This window comes from Papio anubis, chromosome 14 (genome assembly GCF_008728515.1).
Source record: "Papio anubis isolate 15944 chromosome 14, Panubis1.0, whole genome shotgun sequence".
In the NCBI taxonomy this organism is placed as follows: Eukaryota; Metazoa; Chordata; class Mammalia; order Primates; family Cercopithecidae; genus Papio; species Papio anubis.
Window position 1 is genome coordinate 21,367,092 of NC_044989.1, and position 8,568 is coordinate 21,375,659.

Sequence of the window (8,568 nt, forward strand, 5' to 3'; positions counted from 1 at the left end):
CAGAATCTGATGACTATTTTGGGCAATGAGAGCAGAGGAGAAAAAGTAAAAGGATTCTTCTGAGTAAGTGTATCTGTTTCGAGGAGCAAGAATAGTCTATATGCTTCCTACAATTTTATGAATTTTTAATACATGCACTTCATTTAGGAAGGAATCAATAGACTCACCTGAGTCTGAGATCCAGATGGTTCAAGGATTACTGACTTAAAATTCAAGCAAAATATTTTCTTATTTTCTTTCAACTAGGCATAGAGATTGGAAAATGAAATAATCCCTTCCTTTAACGAGATCCTTGTCTAGAAGGGGATAAAGAAATATCAAACAAATAATCACAAGATAAGTAAAATAAATGCTATGGGGCACAGAGTCCCTGAAAAATCAGAGGAGGATTTAAGACGTTTGAACAGAATAAAAAGGTTTTTTTTTTTTTTTGGACAGAAAGTTCCCAAAGGTATTCTGCAGGTGAAACCATGGAGCATGGTGGTTCCCTGCCTCTGACATAATCGCTGGCAAGCCAACAGCCCCCCATAGCCTAGTCATCTGTGTGCCTCAGCTCAGGAGCTATATACTTCATTCTAAGCCACCTCAGGGAAATGTCCCCTCATCAGCCTCACTCAGCAGGTTTTACCCTTCAGGGCTCTGAGTCTTCCTTTGAGGACACTTCAATTCATTTGCTCTGGAGACAGGAGTGAAAAGAAAATATAAAACAATCCTCTAAAACACATCCAGGAAACATATTGTTGTGCAAGCTAATTAGCTTTTGAAAAAGCAATGCTCTAATCAAGATTTCTATATACCGTGCATGGCCTAATTATAGAGACAATAATACCCTGGATTTACAAAAAGCCTTTCAATATCTATCTCTGCAATTATTTCAATTATTCACCAAATATCCTTAGGAAAAAAAAGGAGGTAGATGAAAGAGTTGAGTTTTGCAGGGAACAGTGTAGCATACATTCTTTTCAGGGTTGGAGCTACAGTCTTGATACTATTGCATCCTCAGGATCTGAAGCCCTGGTTGCAAAGAAAAAAAAAGATGATAATACTAGAGATTATGCTACAATTTATTATTTTTTGTTGCTGACTAAAAGATTCCAGGTTATGGTCTTGCTCATGCTTATCTCTCATTTTCTAAATGAAGGAATAACTTAATAAACAATTTAATAAATCAATGAATAATATGGACTCAGATTTTGACAGAAAAAGTCCATACAAAAGCAGTGGTCCGGGAGTCCAGGCCAGATATATCAGATATGAATCAATAACAAAATGATTAATGTTCAAACTGGCTGACATGATAGTTTAGAAAGGGCTTCTTGGAAGAGAAGGAACTCAAAGACAGTATCAGGAAAAACAAGTGGGAAATTGCTTTACTTGTTTAAAGTCATAAGAAAAAATCTGAGCAGTGAATATGAGATAATGAAGGAAAATTGTCAAGCACATAGTAGGCACTTAATAACATAGAGGCTTACACATGTCTTAGCTATGTCTTTTCTAAAATGACACCTGTGCAACTATTTTGTCTTTAGAGTATGGAGTCTCAGTAGCTTCCAGGAGAGTTCAAAGGGATCCATGTTTCCTGAAGTGTCTCCTCCAGCTTGCACTCAGCAGGTTATGCAGTAGTTTCTTTCATTATTTTCATTTCTGCCATATTTATGACTTTGAGGTGACTCTTTTTAGTTAAACATGGCACATAGGAATACAGTTCTTCATTTTCTGATTTCAATCAAAGCCCTTGCTGTCAGGAAGACTTCTCTTGGTTTGATACTATTAAGCCCACCCTTTTTTTTTCTTTCAGAGACGACATCACAAGGGGGTATGTTGATAGTTGAGTACAGATACTCGGATTGAATACTAAGCTAGGTAGCAGAGTCAAGTCAGCCAAAACAGAACAGATAAAGTAGTCGAAGTTTCAAGATGTGCCCAAGGATGGCCACAAGGATCAGGCAAGGATCAGCCAGGAACAGGACTGAGTTCCTGCATTCTTCATGATTTATGTTTGGTGGATATAGACCTGAAGGTGCACACTAACAGCCAAATATGGCATATGCTTCAGTGAAGGAGAATTGCTCCATATCAGTACAGATATAGACAGCCAGTTCCTCTGGAGAGTCTAACACCCTAGAAATTATAGGTAACAGGATGAAGAATATAATGTGTCAGGAAGACCAGCTATGGAATGACTGTCTTTACATGTGCGCACCTGTACTCTATAATACTGCAATACAAATATTATTTTCCCTGCCAAATAATCTCACAACAGCCTTTCTATTTTTCACATTGAGTATGTATATCCTAGTTACATTCCTAAATTCTGGGTCTGCAAAGTATTATTTTCAACTTAAACAAAAAGTAATGTATCCTTTCATAGTATCTATCCAAAGTAAGTTAAAGAGAAATGAAGGCTATGACACAGATGAAAAATTATCAGGAAACTTCAATAGAGATACTCTGTTATGGAACGAAAATACCAGCAGAGAAAACTATTCTTACATAGAGTGATTCTGAGAATGATTGATGGGTCAGTTTCCAAGATATTTGAGACTCTGCAAACTGTTCAGAAAATAAATTGTAAATGAGTACAATTTTATGGATCTGGAGCTTCCAAAGTAAGTTTTGATTTTGACTGTTCATTAATGCCAAGAAATAAAATTATAAATTGTCAACAATTCACAATACCAAAAGATTTTCCTCTAATTATACTCATAGTAATTTATTTTGCTGTATTAGATAGATACATCCCTGGTAAGTTGTTCCGTGACATTTGGCTTAAGGCAAGTGATGCAAGGTAATCGTGGGCAGAAAGGCTGCCAAAGAGAGAAGTAATGTGATCAATAGGCTTCTTTTGTTGTTGGCAAACACTGTCGGGATGATCAGCGTCAGAGCTTGGAGCCAGAGAAACCTAATAAGATGAGTGGCATGTTTCCCACAATATGCTCCAAGTATTTATGTGCTGTTCAAAGCAAGATCTGTAAACACAATGAGGACAAAGAGAATACAACATTATTGATGATATCCTCGTGATTTATGTTTACAGCATCTGTGGATAATAACTCCATTTGTCAGGGAGACCCTCATGAATACTAATTTGGGGTGGCAATTCAACCATGACCAGACTGGCTTTAGGTGATGCTCTTTCACTCTTATGTGTTTTGCTGGGAATGTAGTACTTAGAGTGTCCTTAATCTCTCTCTCTCTCTTTTTGTAAAGGCACACTGGATTTGGGAGATTTGAGGTATAGTAATTTTTCAGAAGTTTGCAGGTGCTTGCAAGATCACATTTAATAAAATAGAGGCTGTGCAGCATTTTTGAAATCAAATCTGTTCTTGAAAGAGATTCTGAGTTTAATTCTAAATGTCTCTGACTACCAAAAAGAAAAAAGTTCAACTCCAACCTCTGCATTGGATGAAATATGACAAAAGAGCAGTCCTTAAACTTATTTTCTTTAAAGCATAAATACCTGATCTTGTTTTCTCCTAATGTTTGCTATAGTACACTTGTTAGGCTGTTAGAGACAATGTCTTAGATCTCAAGAAGGTACATACTGTAAAGATAGAGAATAGAACTAATAGGTCATTAGAAGGGGTGAAACAAATAATTTTCTATACTGCCTGTGAATCTGCCAGAAGATATCCATTCTCTTTTAGAATCTTAGCCAAAATTTAAGCAACCTAATTTACTATCTGTGGTTCTGAAAATTCCCTTACATTTCAACATTCTCAATCCGTATTAGAAAGAAATTGTTCTATAGAGTGTGCTATTTTCACTAAAAACTTTAGCATTTTTTTTTTTGTCCATGCATAAGTACACTGCCTCCTGCCAATCCTACCTGCCAGACATGGTCCTCTCTGCACATGCCCTTGCCCTGTTACTTGATGCATGGTTATGATAGTAAAGTACACTGATCTTGTTGGAGTAGGAGAAAAGGAAAAATAAGGTAGGAATTCAGATCACAGGGAGGCCATCCTAGAGGCGTCAGCCAAGGAGGAAGTCAGCATTCCAGGTACACTGGCCTTACTGGGCACTTAAGTGGTTCTCTGTTCACTGAAGAAATATATTGCTTTTGTTTCTCCTTTAAGCTTGCTCAATAGAGTTATTTTTACTAATAATCTAGATAATATTTATAAATGCTGCTATTATTCATGTTTTTATGTGATTGATTTTTCTCAGGTGGGATTTCCACCAGCACTCTTTGGAAAAATACTACCCAAAACATTCATAGGTTTTCACGTTTATTCAAGTTACTATATTACACCTACTGACCCACTCTACCTTTCTCTCTGGCTCCCCTGTTCAGTTTCTAGGAGAACCCTATACAACTCTAAGTGCTCTGTATTCTTGTTAATATCTTTCTATAAGGAAATTCACTGATGAGACAGAATGGGAAGGGTCCAAGTGTGAACACTCTCTCTGAGATTTTCCAGTCTCTTGACCAAGTTTTCAAATTCTAAGCCACATGAACTAAAATACATTCTTATAATAGTTACAGAAATCCAGGCCCAAGTGAGATTATTTTAAATTTCAAATTACACTGGAGAATGCCAGTATCACCCACCCCATGCAGGCCTGAGTTAGGACTGAGTTATTTTGGAAAGCTGCTGCTTATTGCATCTCCACAGGAAATAATTATGCTCAGAAAACATAAGGAATTGTTCATAATGCTGGGTTGAGTGATCTTGAGTCAAACTGAGATATGTCATTTCTCATCTGCTAAAGAAATGGCCTTGGATAATAATGGATAAGATATCTCAAGTACCTTGTCTGAAAAAGGAAAGCAAATTACATGTTTTCTGAAGAAGGAAATCTTATTAGCGCTATTATGTAAAGGCTTACCCATTTTTCTTGTGACTTCCTCTGTAACATTGCTCCTTCTTCCTTCTAGTCCGTCTTAAGGACACCTGTTGAGTCCAGAGCTGTTAAGCACTTACTTTTTCATCCCAGTTTCAGTCCTTGATTTATCCAGTGGTTGGTTGGTGGCTGTGATTTCCTCACAGCTGCTGCAGCTGTTGCTACCACAATAGAACACATTCTACCAACAGCTAAACGCCAGGGAGGTAGAGATGTTAACCTAAAATGGTTTAACTGTCTACAATTGCTAATATCTCATAGAACAACTCTATTCCAATTTCAAGACTAACAACAGTCCTGTTCTCTTCTTCTCCTGACCCTAAATTATATTGTAATTGAGTCAAAATCCCAGAGACTTGGGTAGTACATTGAGAAGAGAAAAATGACGATAGCTCTGGCATTTTGTTGAACTTTATAGACTTTATCTGACCCTGACTGAGTAAAAAGATGATATATTATTGTCTTCCTGGGGCTGGTGTTAAGTCAGGTGTGGAAATAGTAATAGAAATATGATCTGTCTTCCCTCCAACAGTTTCTGAGCTGGGAATGGGCCCCTGAAACCCAACTCTATATTCATCATCTCAGCCTTCTCTTTAAAAACATGTATTACACCGAGAAAGTTGAGTGGTCCACAGGTTACTCATAACTTCCAATTTTAGAGATTGAAAAGACCTCAGGGGTCTAGTCCAACCTCCCACCAAGAATAGGAATCCCTTTTACAGCATTTATAGTCAAAAATGTTCAAGTCTCTGAGAATGTCCGGTGGCAGACAAAATTTCCTTAAAAATCAGCCATACTCCAAAAAGATTTCAGAACACTACTTTCTTCCTAACATCAGTTGCAAGCCACTGCAATAATGAATGGGGCTTTGGTTTGTAAAGGGATAAAATATCTGTCGTTAGGAGGTGGGTGGGGCAATCCTAATTGAATAGATATTTTAAAGTGATCTGGAGGTTTTCCCAGTATGCTGACTTTTTGGAGATTGGTGAAGATTCCAGAGGACCCAAAAGAGGGACATGAGGTGTGAATTGAGGGTCAAAAACAACCCCCCAAAAACAAAATACAAATATTATGCTTTTAAAATCTGCCATGAAAGAAGAGATGCTTCACACGGCCCGTCTACTCAGGGTGAGTAGTGGCAATAAGGCGAGAGGTCTCCAAGGACTTTACTGGCATCTCTTATGCCTCTGTGAGTTGCTACTAAAGCTGAAGTGCTTTCTCACGGCATCATTGAATCCAGGTAGGGACTAGATCTATGAGATCAGAGAGAAGTATTGCTCTACATTAAGAGATTAATTGATATCAGTGCTATATATGCTAAGATCAAAGGATAGCCTCCACTGGCAGCTAAAGATGAGTTTTAAACTTTCCAGTTCCTCTTTTGGATTGATCATTGTATTTATATAATTCTCTTTATTTCTCTATCTCCTGTAGGAATGAATCAATCCAACATATGAACCATATTGGCTTTAATGATTTCACTTTGGGTCAGGTCCACTGGAGTATTAATCATGCCTAAGGGCTGAGTTAGGTCTCTGTAGATATAAATGGCTTTTAAAATTCTATTTCTTTTTTATTTATTTATTTATTTATTTATTTATTATTATTGTACTTTAAGTTCTAGGGTACATGTGCATAACGTGCAGGTTTGTTACATATGTATTTGTGCCATGTTGCTGTGCTGCACCCATCAACTCGTCAGCACCCATCAACTCGTCATTTACATCAGGTATAACTCCCAATGCAATCCCTCCCCCCTCCCCCCTCCCCATGATAGGCCCCGGTGTGTGATGTTCCCCTTCCCGAGTCCAAGTGATCTCATTGTTCAGTTCCCACCTATGAGTGAGAACATGCGGTGTTTGGTTTTCTGTTCTTGTGATAGTTTGCTAAGAATGATGGTTTCCAGCTGCATCCATGTCCCTACAAAGGACACAAACTCATCCTTTATATGGCTGCATAGTATTCCATGGTGTATATGTGCCACATTTTCTTAATCCAGTCTGTCACTGATGGACATTTGGGTTGATTCCAAGTCTTTGCTATTGTGAATAGTGCTGCAATAAACATACGTGTGCATGTGTCTTTGTAGCAGCATGATTTATAATCCTTTGGGTATATACCCAGTAATGGGATGGCTGGGTCATATGGTACATCTAGTTCTAGATCTTTGAGGAATTGCCATACTGTTTTCCATAATGGTTGAACTAGTTTACAATCCCACCAACAGAGAATTTTAGACCAATATCCCTGATGAACATCGATGCAAAAATTCTCAATAAAATCCTGGCAAACCAGATTCAGCAGCACATCAAAAACTTATCCACCATGATCAAGTGGGCTTCATCCCTGGGATGCAAGGCCGGTTCAACATTCGCAAACCAATAAACATAATCCAGCATATAAACAGAACCAAAGACAAGAACCACATGATTATCTCAATAGATGCAGAAAAGGCTTTTGACAAAATTCAACAGCCCTTCATGCTAAAAACGCTCAATAAATTCGGTATTGATGGAACATACCTCAAAATAATAAGAGCTATTTATGACAAACCCACAGCCAATATCATACTGAATGGGCAAAAACTGGAAAAATTCCCTTTGAAAACTGGCACAAGACAGGGATGCCCTCTCTCACCACTCCTATTCAACATAGTGTTGGAAGTTCTGGCTAGGGCAATCAGGCAAGAGAAAGAAATCAAGGGTATTCAGTTAGGAAAAGAAGAAGTCAAATTGTCCCTCTTTGCAGATGACATGATAGTATATTTAGAAAACCCCATTGTCTCGGCCCAAAATCTCCTTAAGCTGATAAGCAACTTCAGCAAAGTCTCAGGATACAAAATTAATGTGCAAAAATCACAAGCATTCTTATACACCAGTAACAGACAAACAGAGAGCCAAATCAGGAATGAACTTCCATTCACAATCGCTTCAAAGAGAATAAAATATCTAGGAATCCAACTTACAAGGGATGTAAAGGACCTCTTCAAGGAGAACTACAAACCACTGCTCAGTGAAATAAAAGAGGACACAAACAAATGGAAGAACATACCATGCTCATGGATAGGAAGAATCAATATCGTGAAAATGGCCATACTGCCCAAGGTAATTTATAGATTCAATGCCATCCCCATCAAGCTACCAATGAGTTTCTTCACAGAATTGGAAAAAACTGCTTTAAAATTCTATTTCATAAAGTTTTATCTCTCTGAGTTAAATAGAGCCTTATAGCAGCATTACCTACGGTGAGGACAATGACTTAAGTGTGGCCAAACTCAATTCCCCAAAGCTTCATTTCCTCTTTTCTGCATCTTCATACTATCTTTCTTTTGGGTCATTCTTATCAATCTTATGTACTTGTTTATCTCTGATCTTAACATGTACATGCATATGAACTCACACTCAGGGACTCACCAAAAATCTCTCACTTAATACTGCATCTTCTTCTAGCCACTCTGTTTCTCTTCCCCTTTATAAAGTCAGACCTCTTAAAAGCAAGAAAATCTGCACACTGACATTTTTGCAGTTCTTCTGCTCACCCTTTCTACTTCACGGAGGGTAGGCAGTAAATGTGTGAGGAGTGGGGCGATGACATCACAATTGGAATAGTAGCTAAAAATAGAAAAGTTATGCAGAAGAGTGGCCAGACTGAGACTGCAAGTGGTTACAGAAGTACATCTCTTCTATTTTCACAAAGTAGTTATTAGTATGATTACCACTG

At 37.9% G+C, this 8,568-nt stretch overlaps 1 long non-coding RNA gene across 3 annotated transcripts; it reads right to left on the bottom strand.

Annotated features, from left to right (window-relative positions):
- Positions 1-2,561: 2,561 nt before the first annotated feature.
- On the bottom strand, positions 2,562-8,365 carry LOC103876776. Of its 3 annotated transcripts, none has more exons than XR_636153.4 (3): positions 8,262-8,365; positions 4,834-5,003; positions 2,562-2,969 (listed from the first exon to the last, which is right to left on the bottom strand). It is a non-coding gene; the product is annotated as an uncharacterized LOC103876776 (long non-coding RNA). The 3 variants fall into 3 exon arrangements; XR_004178203.1 differs by having other exon boundaries at positions 4,834-5,009; XR_636151.4 differs by having other exon boundaries at positions 4,834-5,039.
- Between the last annotated feature and the right edge of the window lie 203 nt (positions 8,366-8,568).